This window comes from Pseudorca crassidens, chromosome 7 (assembly GCF_039906515.1).
Source record: "Pseudorca crassidens isolate mPseCra1 chromosome 7, mPseCra1.hap1, whole genome shotgun sequence".
In the NCBI taxonomy this organism is placed as follows: domain Eukaryota; kingdom Metazoa; phylum Chordata; class Mammalia; order Artiodactyla; family Delphinidae; genus Pseudorca; species Pseudorca crassidens.
Window position 1 is genome coordinate 53,137,310 of NC_090302.1, and position 18,651 is coordinate 53,155,960.

At 38.9% G+C, this 18,651-nt stretch overlaps 2 long non-coding RNA genes across 2 annotated transcripts in view; one reads left to right on the forward strand and one right to left on the reverse strand.

The window, feature by feature from the left end:
* The window catches only part of LOC137227809 (uncharacterized), a 123,325-nt gene that overhangs the window by 96,636 nt on the left and 8,038 nt on the right, over positions 1-18,651 (forward strand). The window lies entirely within an intron of this gene.
* Positions 1,143-18,651, reverse strand: part of LOC137227808 (uncharacterized) — a 143,865-nt gene continuing 126,356 nt past the window's right edge. Inside the window, exon 15 of the long non-coding RNA XR_010945007.1 lies at positions 1,143-16,603. This is a non-coding gene — a long non-coding RNA (uncharacterized lncRNA). The remainder of the gene's footprint in view (positions 16,604-18,651) is intronic.

An 18,651-nucleotide genomic window follows, 5' to 3' on the forward strand; every position in this document is an offset into this window, starting at 1 on the left:
AAGATTTGTCTCCACCTCCTTCATGACATCCAGGTCAATAACCAGGATCAACTCCCCAAACGGCCCAACTATAAAATAATGTTGTGAAGGATAAAAGAAAACATATATAGGTTTTAGTTTTATATTGCTGCTGTAGCCAGTTACCACACATTTAAAAAATTCAAGAATACAATTTACTGTTTTACATTTCTGTAGATCAGAAGTCTGGCAGAGCCTCAGGGGTTAAAATCAAGTTGTCAGCAGGGCTGCAGTCCTTTTAGAGGCTAGAGGGTAGGATCCGTTTCCTTGCCTTTTCTAGATTTTAGAGGCCACCCACATTCCTTGACTCAGGGCCCCTGCCTCCTTCTTCAAAACCAGCAATGGCAGGTTAAGTCCTTCTCACTTCGTATCACTCTGATCTTCTCTTGCGCTTCCATCTTCTACTTCTTGGACCCTTATTATATTGGGCCCACATAACCCATATAATCTAGGATGATCTCCCTGTTTCGCAGTTGGCTGATCCGCAACCTGCATTCCATCTGTAACCTTAACTCCCCTTTGCCATATAATGTAGCAATTCACAGATTCCAGAGATTAGGATGTGGCCATTACTAGGTCATTATTCTGCTTACCACAATATGGAGAGATGCTAAGATAAGTTTCAGGTACATAGGAAATGCTCAGTAAATGTTTGCTGTTATTTTCTGCCTCTGTTCCTGGGCTTCTGCTTGCAGGTGGAAAAAAACACAACCATGAAAAAAACACAACCATGAAAAAAACACAACCATGAAAAAAAAACACAAACCAGAGGCATCTCAAACCCAATGCGCTCCCCTGCCATCAGTGATATTTCTCCTTCTACTTACTTCTCTGATGTTCCCAAGCTACCATTTTCCCTCAGCCCTTTCCCCAGTCTCAATGTCCTTACTACCAGCAGATGTGACTTTGTAACCTACTTCAACAAAAACTGAAGCCATCTGGCTTGAACTGTACCATCCTGTGGTGTTCCCACCTCCAAGTTTACCTACCTCTGCTCCCATTCTTGGATCTTTCCCTATGGTCTTGGAGGATTAGAGGTACTCATGGTCAACTCTTCCAACCCATACACTTGGCCTCCCATCAGCTTGAGGACATTGCTCCATCCTCTCTTCTCCCTACTTTTTAAAAAAATTTTACTGAAGTATAGTTGGTACACAATGTTGTATTAATTTCTGCTGTACAGCAAAGTGACTCAGTTATACATATACATATATATATATATTCTTTTTCATATTCTCTTCCATTATGGCTTATTATAAGATATTGAATATACTTCCCTGTGCCATACAGTAGGACCCTGTTGTTTACCCATCCTATATACAATAGTCTGTATCTGCTAATCCCAAACTCCTAATCCTTCCCTCCTCCACCCCCTCTCCCCCTTGGCAACCACAAGTCTGTTCTCTATGAGTCTTTTTTTGTTTCATAGATATGTTGATTCGTGTCATATTTTAGATCCCACATTTAAGTATATCATATGGTATTTGTCTTTCTCTTTCTTACCTCACTTAGTGTGATAATCTCTGTCCATCCATGCTGCTGGAAATGGCATTGTTTCATTCTTTTTAATGGCTGAGTAATATTCCATCATACACACACACACACACACACACACCCCACATCTTCTTTATCCATTCATCTGTTGATGGACATTTAGGCTGTTTCCATGTCTTGGCTATTGTAAGTAGTGCTGCTATGAACATAGGGGTACATATATCTTTTTGAATTGTAGTTTTGTCTGTGTATATGCCCAGGAGTGAGATTTCTGGATCATGTGGCAACTCTATTTTTAGTCTTTTCAGGAATCTCCATACTGTTTTCCATAGTGGCTGCACCAATTTACATTCCCACCAACAGTGTAAGAGGGTTCCCATTTCTCCACACTCTCGCCAGCATTTATTAATTGCAGACTTTTTTAATGATGGCCATTCTGACCAGTGTGAGGTGGTACCTCACTGTAGTTTTGATTTGCATTTCTCTAATAATTAGCAATGATGTCTTCTCTCTACTTTTTCTCTGTACTTTACTGTTGCATATTACCTTCTCCTTGAGTTGCTGTCTATAATTTCTTGCTCTGCACAGCAGGCTTCTCTGGCACTATTTTCTCCCAGTTCTATTTCTACCTCTCTCATCACTTCTTGATCCCCTTCAAAGTCTCCTTTTCCTCCACGTACCCCTTAATCTATGGGATATCCCAGATCTTGTCTTTGGTCCCTACTGTTATTTCATTGTCATTTTTTCTCCAACTGATAAATGGTGCTCACTTTGTTCATCCTTCTAAGACCCAGCAACTTCAGGAAGCCTTTCATTGACCTCTCCTCAATGCCTTTCCTCTGAGTTTCCATAGCACTCGTGAGTATCTGCATCTTAGAATTTATATACTATAATGTTGAAATTGTATCTTTGCTGGTCTGTCTTCCCTAACGTAGTATAATCTCCACCTGGATAGAGTATTTTAGTCATCTTTCTTCCTCTGGTAACAACTACAGAGGCTGGCACACAATTAACTCTCAATATAAATTTGGTGAGGTTTTGAAAATAAAAAACTAATGGTGAATTTATAAGGTCCTGGACTTAATCTTTCTTGTCCACTAGATCTACCTTCTGCTGAAAGATGTATGTTCTGTTATATTGAACATCCTCTGTAAAATAACATTTTCTAACAAATTTCACTAGTGTCATTCTACTTTGAGTATATACTTAACAAAGCAAAAGAAACTTTGTTAGGCTAGTTATAAATATAAACAATTTGATGTAAAGTAAATTCCAATACTGGTTCTGATTTCTGTATCTAAAATGCTTCCATTGCTTGCTCAACACATTTTTGGAACCCCATTTATGGAAACATTCTCATATTTGCACAGTGTTTATGTGGATCTGAATGGCCACAATATGGGTTTTTGTAATGGACGGCTGATTAAATGCTCTGGAAGTTCAGAAATAAGGTCAGATTTGCACAATACTTACTGTATACAGCCTCCATTCAATAGGTTGTTTCATTGACAATGAAATTTGGTAACTTAGTTCTTAAATATCCTATTCATGTCAGGAGATCATGGAGGAGTAGACAGCTTTTTAAAATTTCTGACCCTCCTCTTAGCTCTGCAGTAAAATTATTAAGGTCTCCTGGGATGGTTGCTCTGTTTGACTTGTAAGGGGCATATGTTTTATTGGTGGAGGAAGTGATGCATCCTTATGCCAAGTATAATTTTCCAAAGTTCTTTGTGTAACAGATGTTACACAAACAAGAGAAGGCACTTGGAATAAATAGCAACATACAAGTGCAGCTTCCTTTGGAGCTTTTCAAATCTGGGAAATACTGAGTCAGGAAAAAGACAGAGTTCAGTAGAATCAGTTTGTGGTTCAACCTATTTACTGGGTCATCCTTTTCTAAATCAAGCCATATAGAGCAATCCATCTACACAATACTGGATGGCTTCAAAGAATAGTGGAAACATATTTAGGTCACCATGGAGTAATTCATGTTTTTTTTTTACATAGCATCGCAGGATGGAAATTGTCCCAGCTTTGTCAGTACAGGAAGCACTCAATAAATATTTGATGAAATAAATCCAGGTCAGACTCTGTCCCCAGTGCTAGGATAAAAAGTTAAATAAGACACATTCCACGCTGGAGGAGGTCACAGTTTGGCAGAAAAATCAAAGAAGCTAACAAAAGGGCATAATAAAATGTGATAGAAGCAAAGTGCTACGGAAGCGTAGTAAAGGGTAAGATTAATTGTTAGGTGGAATCAGAAAAGGTGACATCCTTCAAGCCCCAGTAGGCAGAGAAGCCAGGGGATAAGGGAGAGAAGAAAGGATGTTTCAGGAAGCATCTATGAGGTCTCAATGAGAGAGCATGGAGTATATTCCTGGAACTCTATGTACTTTGGGCTAAACAAAGATGGTGAAGGGTGAGGGGTGGGAATAAATTAGGTCTGGAACGGCAGGTTGAGGTTGGGTTGTGAAAAGCATCATAAATCGTGGAAAGGAGTTTGCATTTCATTTTCCCCACTGAAAACCTCAATTTTTAAAGATTTATGTTGCCTGTATGACGAGGTTTTCCAAAATCTGTTCCTGGGCATGCTAGTTTTACAGACTGTTAATAGGTGTTCAACGAAAACTCCTATTCAGCTTTTAGTTGAAGGTGGAAAGGTAATTGTCTGGAGCAGATAGTATGGGGGCCACTTGAGAGAGAGTTTCCTGAAATGTGTACAGTCTATGAATGTCTTAAACCAAATTAGACTGCATAGCTAGACCCTATAGTTCTGTCTCTTCCTCGAATGGATTTTACCATTCTGCCCTTCGGCAAAATGAGACTGGCCTGCACTGAGAATTGTATTAGGAAATTATTTGATGTGACATTTATGTGTGCTTCCTCTGAATAGCTGGTTTGTCTTTATCTTAAAGGCAATATAAGTGTTGTAATTGATTGTGTGTCCTTTTTTGTCAAACACTAGGAAGCCTAGAGCCAAGTTTGTGGTTCACCTACAAACGAGGGTCCTCAGGGCATGCATTCTTGGGTAATGGCTGAACCCAGGATTCTGTTTGACTTCCTACATTCATATTCCTTTTGCTAAAACGCCTTCATCTACTTATTTGATCATTTTGCAACGTCTCTCTGATCTTTGTGGGGGCGGCGGGGGAAAGCTGAGAAGAAAGAGAGTGAACATATATCACTTATCACAGCACCTGGCGTACAGTACATATGAAATGAGGTCTTTTTTCTTTTATTACGATTTTTTATCAGTCTCGCCTACTCCACTGCACCATCCTCCATGTTGACAGAAATGGAAAGGTAGCATATATAACAGAAATTATTTTCAAATGCTATTTTCATGATCTCAAGTCCTTTAAGCACAAAATTAAATGGACAGATATGAGGTGAACAGTCACCAACTGCAAGTTCCTAAACCTTGTGCTGAAAAAGAGACAAGTCAGTAAGTCAAAGAGATGGTAAATGGAGCTTCTAATCTGATGAGGGAGATAGGATAGCACTATGGGCCCTGGGAGCCTCATCTGTAAAATGGGAATAATAATACAGCCTAATTTATGGAGTCATTGTATGGATTCTGACTTTATATCAGTAAAGTGACAAGAATAATGCCTGGCACATAATACTCAGTTACTATTTATTATTGCTGTAAATTATAGTTCATGTGGGCACCCCCAGAATGTACAGTCATTAAGGGATCTAAAAATTCAAACAAGGGGGAAATCACTTCTAGCTGAAGTCATCCAGGAAGGCTTCCCAGAGGAGGTGAGATTTGAACAAGACCTTAAAGGATGGAGATAATTCAACTAGGCAGAGAGGAGTAAGGGGAGTTGATCCCTTTGGGAACATCTCCCCCCACCAAAAAAGAAAAGGTAGAGAGGAAGGATATATCCCATCAGGAAGAGACCTCAGGAGAGCAGAGGACTCATGAAGGGGGTTCATGGGTGGCAGGGCTGGCACAGGCCCCTGTCCTATTGTATCCTCGCTGTCCACAGAGTCAGCACTAATGCCCTGCCTCACGATGGGCCCCTCCCCAACTATTCCCCTGAAAGAAAATCCACGCTGTTCTCTGAGAGACATCGGAGCATCCTTCTGAATCCTTTATCTACCTCGTAGCCAGCAGGAAAATTACTTCAGGGTGTGATGATTACAGGGAGCTCCAGAGACCCTGTCCATTCTCCCTGTAAATTCCTACACAGGGACTTAAAAAACGGTGATTCTATTTTGGGCAGTAGAGTGCTTAGGAAGAAAAGTGCAGGAAATGTGAAATGAGAAGGTGGCAGAATTCCCATCTGTGCAGACACCGAAAGGCCTTTATTACAGAACTTGAGAGAGAAACTCGGTGAGTTCCCGCCCTGATGGCTGGATGGGCTCCAGCGTGGAGGCTGCAGAAGGCCACAGCCAAAATGGCTGCAATGATTTCAGAGACAAGGGTTCAAGGCTCCTTTCTCACACTGATCTGTTTAAAGAGAAGAAAATGTGTTTTTAAAGATGTCCCATAGTCTGGGATTTCTAGAGCCCTTAAGGTTTGGAAGGGAGGGAAAAAAATCCTATCAGCTCAAAGATGTTAATTTCGATAATTAACCACAATCCTTACACCAAGAGGAAAAAAAACCAATTTTAAACTGCAGCAGTGAACTGTGAATCAACAAAGTATACAGAAGGTTTGACTGATGTGTGCATGCCAATAAGCTTATGCCTATCGGTGACAGAAGCCTTAAAAGCAGAAGGATGAAGATAGCAAGCAAAGAGTGAAATTGCAGTTATAGCTATTTATTTATACCCTGACTCATTCTAAAATTATTTGAGCTTGCCGAAATTCAAGTGGCGAAGTCGAACTATTCAAATTAACACCTGCTGACACCACTGAGTATCACATTTAAAGCAAATGCTAAACTCTGTACGGGAGAGATTTTCCTTTTTTTTTTTTTTTTTAATTTTCCTTTCTGCCACGAAACACTGCTCTGAGTGGGGAAAAGAGCATTAGTGAAGCCTGGAAATTCATTTGAGTCAAACCTACACTCCCCACTTCTGTCACTGTCGTCAATGCCACAGAGAAACATGTTTCACAAGGGGAACATCTCTAAATTAAAATTTTTATTAAAATATGAGAGACAGATACATGCCCAAATCATAAACATACAGCTGGATGAAAACTCCACAGCCAGCACCCAGATCAAGAAGTAGACACTACTGGGGTCCCAGATGCCCCTTCTATCAGTTACCCTGTACATTGGAGAGTAACTATTCTCATGATTTCTAACACCATATATAACTTTTACCTGCTTTTTGAGCTTATATAAATGGAATTCTACATCATTTATTTCTGGCTTCCTTCACTCAACATTACGTTTGTGAAATTCATTCACAGTCAGTCAGTCTCACTGTTGTATAGGATTTATTTATTCTAAATGCCATGATTTACTTACCCATTCTATGGTTACGAGACATTTGGGTTATTTACAGTTTGGGACTAATCCAGAAAATGCTGCTTTGAACAGTCTTGTACATGTCTTGCATATGTTGGGATTATACCCAAGAGTGAAATTTTTATTGGAAATATTTTTGAGTGCTTGCTATTGACTGGAAACAATGAAAGTAGGCTAGGCACTGGAATAAAGTCATAGAAAAACCCAGCCCTTGCTTGCAAGGACCTCAAGACCCAAGCAAGGACAGAGATGGGCCAGCAAATACTCTTAGCTGTTTGTAGGGGTCATGCGTGAGAGAGCCTTGGACTGAATGGGGGGGACAAGGGAGGTGAGAGGGAGGGAGGGAGAGGCAGAAAAGGTTTCTCTCACTAGGGATGGATGACACTCAAATTGAGTTTTGAAAGACAAGGAGGCATTGACCGGGGGACCAAGGGGAGAAGGGAAGGGAACAACCTGTGGAAAAGCAGACGCAAGTGAGAAAGCAGGTCAAGTCCAAATACAGTGTGTTAGAGAAATAGCGGAAGGTGGGAAGTCTGTGGTGACAGTGAGGGCTAACTCGGTAAGTTGGGGGCATATCACGAAGGACCCGGCTAGCCATCCAAGGAATACACATATTATCCTGAATGTGATGGGAAGCCACAGAAGATTCAAGGGCCATGGAGTGACAAGATCAGTTCATTCAGGTGGCTCTGCAAAGGCAGGACTGGAGAGGAAGAACCAAGGAGTTGGAAAGGGACCAGAGAGTGTGCTTTATCTGGAAAGGGGAAAAGAAATATGGTATCTTAGCAGATGGAAACTTGGTGATTCTTTGAAGGTCTGCCGGTGGCCCAATATCGTGGCCAAATGGAACAGGCTTCTAATGGAATACAGAGTGTATGTTGGGGGGTGGGGGCAGGGAGGTGTGGATGTGTGTGGGTTCCATGTTTCAACGTGTAGAAACCACACACAGTAATTCATGCAGAAGGCTTTGGGGGACAGCAGGCCACCTGCTGACATCCAGACTGGTGCAGGCAAGGAGCCCTCTGCTTGATCGCAGAAAGGCAAACCATATGTGTGAGGAGTTCCAGCCAAAAAACCAATGCACTACAACTTGGGTCTGGAACAGGATCTCATCACTCCCCATCCGCACTGGAGACTAAGATGGAATGTTGAGTGGAAACCAGCCAGTTCGAATCCCACCCAGCTCCCTGCTAGACTCCTGAGAGGATTCTAGAAAAGTTTCCAAGCCTTTGTTTTCATGATTCAAATCATAAATTCAGTAGTAATATTTGTATGTAAACTTACCTAATGTGGTGGCCTGGTTGGAGCCCAGAAACTTGGCATTAGGACTCAGTATGGACATTTGACAGAGCAGAGAGGTGTGTAAAATAGGATGGCAAGATGCTGATTACTTTATTAAGTTCAATTTTATATTTAAAAAATAAATTTCCTACTCATTCTTCTAAGAATAAAATTGGTAATATATTAGAAAGTATGAAAAAGTCATAAGTAGAAAACATTTGCCCCATGTTTCACTGGCCAAAGAAAACTATAAGGAGAGAGTTTTCGGTCCTTCCTCCTTTTTTCCTTTATTTATATCCTTTATTCTTTTAATTTATACATAGTTGTAATCTTTTTGCCATATTCGGTACTATCTCATATTAAAAAGTTTTATCAATAAATCATTGTATCTTATTTTTGTTAAAAAATAAAATTTCATTACAAAATTTATAAGCAATACTATGCAAAAAGAAAACTAACCAGAAGTTCCAACCACCCAGAGATAATCATTACCAATTCTTAGTACAACTCTTTCTTGGCATTTTATGTGTTCTGATCTATAATTTAACAAAATTATAATATTTCACCTATTTTTCATTTTTTTTATTACCTATATATTATTAATATTTTTGCTAACTATATTCCATTGTATAGCACCATATTGTATTAGTTCCTATTTGGGGATATTTAAGTTCCCAATTTTTTCTTAATATAAACAGTGTTACACTTGTTCAATTTTTTAAAAAATATATTTCTATATGGATTTGCTGAGCAAAAAAAAAAAAAGAATTAAGACTTTGCTTACATACTACCAACTTTCTGTCTAGAAGCTATGTACCAACTTATACTACCAACGGCAAAGTTATGCCCATTTCTCCACAATTTCACCAACACTGGGTATTATCAATCTTTTTTTTCTTCAACTAATTTTTATCAGATGAGTGAAAAGAAAATTTTATTATTTCCATTAATACTAATAAGGTTAAATATTTGTGTTTGTGGTACATTTTTCTTTCTTTTGTAAACCACCTGCTCAAAGATAATTTTTAAACTGGCATAGTTCTGTCATGTGGATATAGCATTATTTATCTAAGCATTTTCTATCGAAAAGGGAAAGCCAAATATATGTGTAAGGAGTTCAAGCCAAAAAGCAAATGCATTTCTACATGTGTCTGAAACAATTTGCCAAGATCTTAGTGCCCTCTGTCCCTTCTGGAGACTTGCAGATTTCCACATATATCTATATAATGCTGGAATGAATATCTTTGAATATATAGGCTTTTTAATTTAATTTTTATTTTATATTGGAGTATAGTTGATTTACAATGTTGTTAGTTTCAGGTGTACAGCAAAGTGATTCAGTTATATGTATACATATATCCATTCTTTTTCGGATTCTTTTTCCATATAGGTTATTACAGAATATTGAGTAGAGCTCCCGGTGCTATAAAGTAGGTCCTAGTTGATTATCTATTTTATATATAGTAGTGTGTATATGTTAATCCCAAACTGCTAATTTATCCCTCCCACCCACATTTTTCCTTTGGTAACCGTAAGTTTGTTTTTGAAGTCTGTGAATCTGTTTCTGTTTTATAAATAAGTTCATTTGTATTATTTTTTTTAGATTTCAGATGTAAGTGATATCATATGATATTTGTCTTTCTTTGTCTGAGTTAGTTCACTTAGTATGATCATCTCTAGGTCCAACCATGTTGCTTCAAATGGCATTATTTCATTCTTTTTTATGGCTGAGTAATATTCCATTGTGTATATGTACGACATCTTCTTTATCCATTCATCTGTCGATGGATATTTAGGTTGCTTCCATGTCTTTGCTTTTGTAAATAGTGCTGCAATGAACATTGGGGTGCATGTACCTTTTCAAATTATGGTTTTCTCCAGATATATATATGCCCAGGAGTGGGATTGCTGGATCATAGGTAGTTTTATTTTTAGTATTTTAAGGAACCTCCATACTCTTCTCCATAGTGACTGTACCAATTTACATTCCCACCAACAGTGTAGGAGGGTCCCCATTTCTCCACACCTTCTCCAGCATTTATCATTTGTAGATTTTTTGATGATGGCCATTCTGACCCATGTGAGGTGATCTCTCACTGTAGTTTTTTTTTTTTTTTTTTGCGGTACGCGGGCCTCTCACAGTTGTGTCCTCTCCCATTGCGGAGCACCGGCTTCGGGCGCGCAGGCTCAGCGGCCATGGCTCACGGGCCCAGCCGCTCCGCGGCATATGGGATCCTCCCGGACCGAGGCACGAACCCGTGTCACCTGCATCAGCAGGCGGACTCTCAACCACTGCGCCACCAGGGAAGCCCTCTCACTGTAGTTTTGATTTGCATTTCTCTCATAATTAGTGATGTTGAGCATCTCTTCATGTACTTTTTGGCCATCTGTATGTCTTCTTTGGAGAAATATCTATTTAGTTCATATGCCCATTTTTTTTGATTGGTTTTTTTTTTTGATATAGAGCTGCGTGAGCTGTTTTTATATTTTGGAGATTAACCCCTTGTCAGTCGCCTTGTTTGCAAATATCTTCTCCCATCGTGTGGGCTGTCTTTTCATTTTGTTTATGGCTTAAAAGCTTTTAAGTTCAATCAGGTCCCATTGGTTTATTTTTGTTTTCATTTTGATTACTCTAAGAGGTGGATCCGAAAAGATACTGCTGTGATTTATGCCATAGAGTGTTCTGCCTATGTTTTCCTCTAAGCGTTTTATAGCAGCTGGCCTTATATTTAGGTCTTTAATCCATTTTGAGTTTATTTTTGTGTATGTTGTTAGAGATGTTCTAATTTCATTTTTTTACATGTAACTGTCCAGTTTTCCCAGCACCATTTATTGAAGAGACTGTCTTTTCTCCATTGTATAGTCTTGCCTCCTTTGTTGTAGATTAATTGACCATAGGTGTGTGGGTTTATTTCTGGGCTTTCTGTCCTGTTCCATTGATCTGTATTTCTGTTTTTGTGCTAGTACCATATTGTTTTGATGACTGTAGCTTGGTAGTATAGCCTGAAATCAGGGAATCTGATTCCTCCAGCTCCGTTTTTCTATCTCAGGATTGCTTTGGCAATTTGGGGTCTTCTGTGTTCCCATGAAAATTTTACAATTTTTTGTTCTAGTTCTGTGAAAAATGCCCTTGGTAATTTGATAAGGATTGCATTGAATCTGTAGATTGACTTGGTGAGTATAGTCATTTTGACAATATTGATTCTTCCAACCCAAGAACATTGGTACATCTTTCCATCTGTTTGTGTCATCTTCGATTTCTTTCATCAGCATCTTATAGTTTTCAGAGTACAGGTCTTTTGTCTTCTTAAGTAGGTTTATTCTTATGTATTTTATACTTTTTGATGCCATAGTAAATGGGATTGTTTCCTTAATTTCTCTTTCTGACCTTTAGTGTATAGAAATGCAACACATTTCTGTGTATTAATTTTGTATCCTGAAACTTTACCAAATCATTTTTTAGCTCTAATAGTTTTCTGGTAGCATCTTTAGGATTCTCTATGTATAGTATCATGTTATCTGCAAACAGTGACAGTTTTACTTCTTCTTTTCCAGTTTGTATTCCTTTTATTTCTTTTCCTTCTCTGACTGCCATGGCTAGGACTTCCAAAACTATGTTGAATAACAGTGGTGAGAGTGGACATCCTCGTCTTGTTCCTGATCTTAGAGGAAATGCTTTCAGTTTTTCACCACTGAGAATGATGTTAGCTGTGGGTTTGTCATACATGGCCTTTATCATGTTGAGGTAGGTTCCCCCTGTGCCCACTTTCTGGAGAATTTTAATCATAAATGGGTGTTGAATTTTGTCAAAAGCCTTTTCTGCATCTATTGAGATGATCATATGGTTTTTATTCTTCAATTTGTTAATATGGTGTACCACACTGATTGATTTGCGGATATTGAAAAATCCTTGCATCCCTGGGATAAATCCCACTTGATCATGGTGTATGAGCCTTTGAATGTGTTGTTGGATTCGGTTTGCTAGTATTTTGTTGAGGATTTTTGCGCCTATGTTCTTCAGTGATATTGGCCTGCAATTTTCTTTTTTTGTGTATGTGGTTTTTTTGTGTTTGGGTATTTAGGATAAATTCCTAGAAGTGGTGCTATTAGTTCAAAAAGTATGGCTATTGTAACTATTCTAATTACACTCAGTATTACTTTAATGTAGAGTTAGCCTTTATTATAAGAGTTAAACAACCACTAATCTGAAAACAGATGTCCATAAAGGTAGACTAAATTTCTTATATTGGTGGGTTAAGGTTTGTTTTGTATTTAATATGATATACCAAGTAAGACAGAAAGCATGTCTTGCCAAACACTCTGAAAATTTGGAACATTCATTAGTCTCATCAAACACACACCCAGGATTCTGAAGGTGTGAGGCAGAATGATGTGCCCTCTGGTTCTAGTCATAGGTACACTGGAGAAGACGGAAATGGGAAAAGATTTCGCAGGTCAGAGATACCTGTACTAACTCCTTTGCCTTGTTCTTTTGGGATCATCTTCTGGCACCATTTAGCATGGATTCTTAGTTATGGATCCAACCTCTCCATTTTTTTTTTAGGGGTAATCTCACTAAAATACAGCAGAGAACAATGTGTGTGAGCATACCAATGTATGTATGTGTTTATGTATTTGGTGCTAAGGAAAGAGGGTTTTAAACATACTTGATGACCCGAGAAGCTTTTTAAAATGCACATTCCTGAACAACATGCAAGGCATCTGGAGTAAAACCATAATGCTGTAGTTTAATGTGCTTCTCAAGTGATTCTGATGATAAGTGAGAATTGTCTTCTGGTCTCTATTTCATTGATATCCTCTATTATTCTAATGATTGTTCCTTTGCATGTTATCTGTCTTTTCTCTCTACTTGCTTTTCAACTAGAGTTTGTTTTTCTTCAGTGTTCCAGTCTTCACAGGATTAGCAGTGGATTTCTATATTGTGCAAGACTCAGTGTGGTTCTTCAGACTGAGGTTTCATGGCTTTTCTTAGTTCTGAAAAATTCATAGCTATTTTCCCTTAAAATATTGCCCCTTCCCCATTTTCTCCTTCTGAAATTCCCATTAGACGCAAATTGAAACTTCTAGTTTAATCATCCATTTATCCTAACCTCTCTTTTGGGTTTCGTATCTCTTTATCTCCCTCTGGGTAATTTTCTCACGTACATCTTTCATATCATCAATTCTCTCTATAACTAACTCCCAATCTGCTCTTAAATTGGTCATTGTGTTTAATTTTATTCACAACTTTTCACTTTGAATCGTTCTATTGGGTTGTGTTTCATATCTGCTTGTTCTTTTTGAATGCCCTGGTTTTTTTTATGAGGGTTGTTATTTCTCCCTTTATCTCTTCAATGATTGTAAATATACTTAATTTACAGACAGCTTTTGATCATTATATCTCAGGTTCTTGTGGTGCTTTTCCTCCCACCTGTATCTGCTGACTCTCCCATGTTGTGAACCACTTTCTTACTTAATCTGTACTTTTTAATTGTGAGCATATTTTCGGCTAGGTTATATTTCCCTGTGGAATCCCTGTGTGTACTGTAAGATTTGGTGGTAACCATTCAGAGAAGTCTTACATTTGATTTTTCTGAGGATTCCAGGAGTTCCACTGGTCTGAAATATTTCCAGTGTCTCCATCAGTATCTCCATTTGGGATTCCTATTCTATGAAAATAGTCTAAGATTTGGATTCTACACCCGTGCATAACATAGATTTTTAAATTGCCATTTATTGTGTGGAACTTCTTCCCATCCAGATATCTAATCAGTGAGAATTTTGCCACTTGTGCGTTTGTAGTAAGTGAGCGATGTTTCATAGTCCCTTTATATGGTGGGAGCAGCTCTTCCTCGGTCCCAGCTTTATGCATGAATTTCAGTTCCAACTCCTCCCCTTTCACAGGCCCAAAGGCAAGTCTTTTGTTCTAGACATGTGTTAAAAACCACAGCCCCTAGCCGTTAGGTCATATAGCCATGTCTGATATCCTCTGTTTCGTTCTGGCATCAGCTCATGCACTTACCATATCGGTTATGAGATTCTTCTTTATTTTTGGCCTGTAAGAATTTCCTTTCTCTCTCCCTCCCTTTCTTCCTTGGCAATGTATATCACAGTTTTGTTATATTTTATCCAGCATTTCTGTGTGCATGTAGTACACAGAAGGACGTCAATATGTTAAGTAGTTGAAACTAGAACCCTGCATTAGTTAGGTTTGGAGACCACCAGCAAGTGCAGTAGAGAATGTGTGATCTTTGAAACTGGAACCAGAGTTTGAACTGTTTAACTTTACTACTTTCTACTTGAGTAAGCTCTGCTAAGTCACATAATCTCTCTAAGCTTTATTTTTATCATCAAGAATCTCTCTAAGCTTTATTTTTATCATCAGGAAACTAGGGATAATACTATTACTAGTTTTCCTTCTATGTTCTTCCTTATTGCTCTAAATTCCTTCCTTTATAAATTCAAGCCATTTCTCCACCCTCCATACCTACAAAGGTGGGAGCAGACTGCAAGTTTTTTGGAGGCAAGAACCATAGACTATTCAATATTTTCTCTTACAAAGCAAATAATGAAATAGTAGTTGATTGAAGGACCGTGGGAGGAGACTGCAAGTTTCTTGGAGGCAAGAACCATAGACTATTCAATATTTTCTCTTACAAAGCAAATAATGAAATAGTAGTTGATTGAAGGACCTTGTTAATTTCCTTTTATTAATGTACTTCTCCGTACCGACCCACTGAGAAAAACTGGTTAAAAAAAGACAGACCTGGGATTGGAAGAAATGAATTTCATTTCTCAAGAAGTTTCCAAGGGTGAAGTGCGGGGTAGACTACATTTCTGTGGAGTTTCACTCCCTAGAGTTCTCCTTCTCTCCCTAGGGTGCATGTGAGTGAAAATGTATGTTGGTTTAGAGGCTCTGCTTGGATAAATGTTTCAGAGCCCCTAAATCTGTCACAGTAGCTCTCAGGCTGAGCCAAGGTGAACAGTCACACAGTAATTGCTCCAGAGCCTCAGGTATCAGGCAGCACAAGCAGGAAGGTCCCTGGATTCCTGCTCACCTTATGCCCAGGAGCAGAGACATCACCCCACAGGCCTAGGAGGAGCTTTCCCCAAATGCTGTGTTTACCATATGGTAAAATTCCTTGTCAAACAGCAGAGCAATGAGATGTAAAACACAATTAGAGAAAAAAACAGTAGCACATAAAAATAACCAGTTTGCTCAGTGATGCTGGTGGTTGGTAGACTCCAGGTGAAAATCAGTAATCATTACAGAAGGCAACGTGGTGGTGGTGCTCAAAAAGTTTAGTGTACACGTCCTTTGTTTCAGCTACTCACTTCTAGAAGTATATGCCAAGGCACACTCACACAGAAGTATGAGGTTGTTCATGGCAGTTCAATTTTTAATTTTTAGCAGTTTATTTCTCATAATGAAAAATGTGGAAGAGAATAAAAATTCTCATCAATTGGGAGCTGATAAGCGCCATCACACAATGGAGTGTTCTGTAGGTACTAAAATTACGCAGTAGATCTCTGTATACGCAAATGGAAAGGTGTCCGAGATACACTGCTTATAGTGACTGAGAGCGTGAACTTGGGAGCCAGTCTGCCTGAGCCCAAATGCCTGTGTGACACCAGGCAGATAGCTTCCCAGCTCTGTGCCTCAGTTTGCTCACGTATGAGGATAACAGTAATATTTAAGCCATAGGGTTATTGTAAGCACCAAAATAAGTTTATATATGAAGTGCTTCTAACAACATCAGACTCACAGTGAAGTACTAAACTATCATTATGTTAGCTATTATGAGTAGTAACAGTAGTAACTAAAAATAACTAATGCTAACTGCTTATTTCTGGGGCTTATACTTGTGGAGTTTGAGGTGAAAAAGTAGACTTTTCCATTTTCATTTTATATCATTTGGATTAGTTACAGTGAACACAGTACTTTTATTAAAAAGAATAATTAAAATCATTATTCAAAAGTATACGGGATAAGAAGACACTTGTTTTGCAAGTTTGACATGTAACAGGGACTTAACCAAAATCACAATTACTGACGGCTGTATATTTAATACATTAGAAACTGATTAATGTAAGCAATCCCTTACATTTAATCCCTTGTATCTGTAATGCATTTTACACTTAGCAAAATGTCTTCTCATTCATGAGTTGATTTAATCCAACTAACTGGTTTATTAATAAGTTCACTTAGTCCCTGGGAAGTGAATTTTCATATTGTTATTCCAAATAAAGAAGGGACGAGAGGGACTTCCCTGGCAATCCAGTGGTTAAGACTCTGTGCTTCCATTCCAGGGAGTGCGGGTTCCATCCTTGGTCGGGGAGCTAAGATCCCAAAAAGATCCTGCATGCTGTGCGGGCAAAAACTAGAAGAAAAAAAAAAGGGGGAGAGAGTGAGAGGAAGTGAGAGAGAGTGGTTGAGAGGAAGTGAGAGAGAGTGGTTATTGGTATTTTTGGTTTTGTTGTTGTTGTTTTCTCCCTGCTCATGGCAAAGCTGGACAGGCTACGAAATTGAAGTTTAGAGTATTAAGGGCTTGCTTAAGCTCAGACAGCTTCTGAGTAATAGAATGGATGAAAAACCAGGCTTCCCAAGGCGAAGGTCTTTCTGCCAAACCATGATTACCCTGTAAACTGGGCCACTACCATGATGACAAAATAGATTTATAATTCTACCCTACACATAAACACTATCAAGTATCTAGTTTGGTAGAAAGGTGGGTTTTTAGTGGGTCAGCAGGTGAGAACAGCCAAAAAGTCAGTTCTCTAAGTTTATAAAAAAAGCTTATAACTGCCCCGGGAAAAATATGACCTGTGTTAATGGCAACTGACACAATAGAATGTAGAGTTGGCTCCTATCCCAAACACCCTTGGGTAGGATAACACTAATAAGATATGACCCTAAGGTGAGATGATGAACAAATGAGATTGGCAGAGCCAAGAGTATAATTAAAGATAGTTGCTTTGGGATGTAGTTGAGGTCACCATAACAATGAACAAATTTAAAACAATAAGCCAAAGAGCCTGAGAACTACATCATCTTTGGCAAGTCGCTTTTCTCTCTGTTTTTCTCACCTCTGAAAGTGAGGAAGTTGGACTAGATGGCCTCTAAGGCCATCTGTTAATCCATTCATTCTACAAATAGGCACTGAGTGATTTTTTTTTTTTTTAGTTCCAGGCACTGATGATACTAGTTGAGTAAAGATGGATGAGGTCACTTCTCTCAAGGAGTGGTGGGCGTTAGACAGACAATAAACAAACAAAAATATCAGAGAGGAATAAGTGTTATCCATAGAATTAAAATAGGCTGATGGTAGAGAAAATGACTGAATAAGTACTCTAGGTGGGTACCCTGGGAAGGATTCTCTGAGGCGGTGACTTTTTAGATAAGAAGAGAATATTGAATGTGCGCTGTGAGAATGAGAGAGAAGCTCATTCTAGGCAGAGGAAGAGCTGGGTCAAAAACTCTAGGGAGGGAATGAGCCTGGTGTTGTGAGGAACCAAAGGAAGGGTTGGTAGACCAGAGCTAGAACATGTATGGTTCTGTAAATCATAAAACTTGGAGGATTTTAAGCAGTGGCGTGATCTGATTTATGCTTCTAAAAGTTTGCTGTGTGCAAGCTTGGAAGCAGGGATCCCAGGTAAGAAGCTACTGCAGTAGCCTAGAAGAAATATTATGATGTCTTTGTCTAAGGTAAGAGTCAAGAAAATGCAGAGAATTGGACAGATTCAAGGTATTTATGGGAGTAGAACCCACAGTGTTTGTAGATAAATAGTTTTTGTGGGTAAAGTGAAAGAAATGAATCAAGGGTAACTGTCAGATTAGGAGCTTGAGCAAGTAGCTGGATTTTGGTGCCATTTTCCAAAATGGGAAGAAAGAGGTATGTAAGGGGTAGTTAGGATGTTATGCTAAGCACTAGAGGCCTATTGAACATTTGTATGAAGATGTCACGGAGGCAACTAGAGTCAGGAGTCCTGGGGATACAACACAGTTAAATGTCTGGGAGTCATTAGCATAAAAGTATGGACTAGATGGCATCACCTAAAGAGACCTGGTAGACAGAAGAGAAGAGGTGAGTACAGGATCCGGAAGCACTCTTACATTAGAGGTCAGGTTGAGGAGGTGGACCTAACACAGGAGGAGAGAAAAGAGTGGCCAACGGGATAGGAGGTAGCAGCAATATTGGGAGAGAGTGGTATCCAGGGAAACTCTAAGAAGCAGAAACCAATCCAGTGTATTAAATGCTGCTAGGAGGTCAAGTTACAATAATACCAGAAAGATCAAGTATGTGAGTCCACATAAAGGAAATCACGTTTAAGGATCCAGCTCTGTCTACAACTAGTTTCTATAACCTTGAGGGCTTGGGGAGGAACTCTCAACAATATGTTAGACGAGAGGTCTAGAGCGTTAAATTGA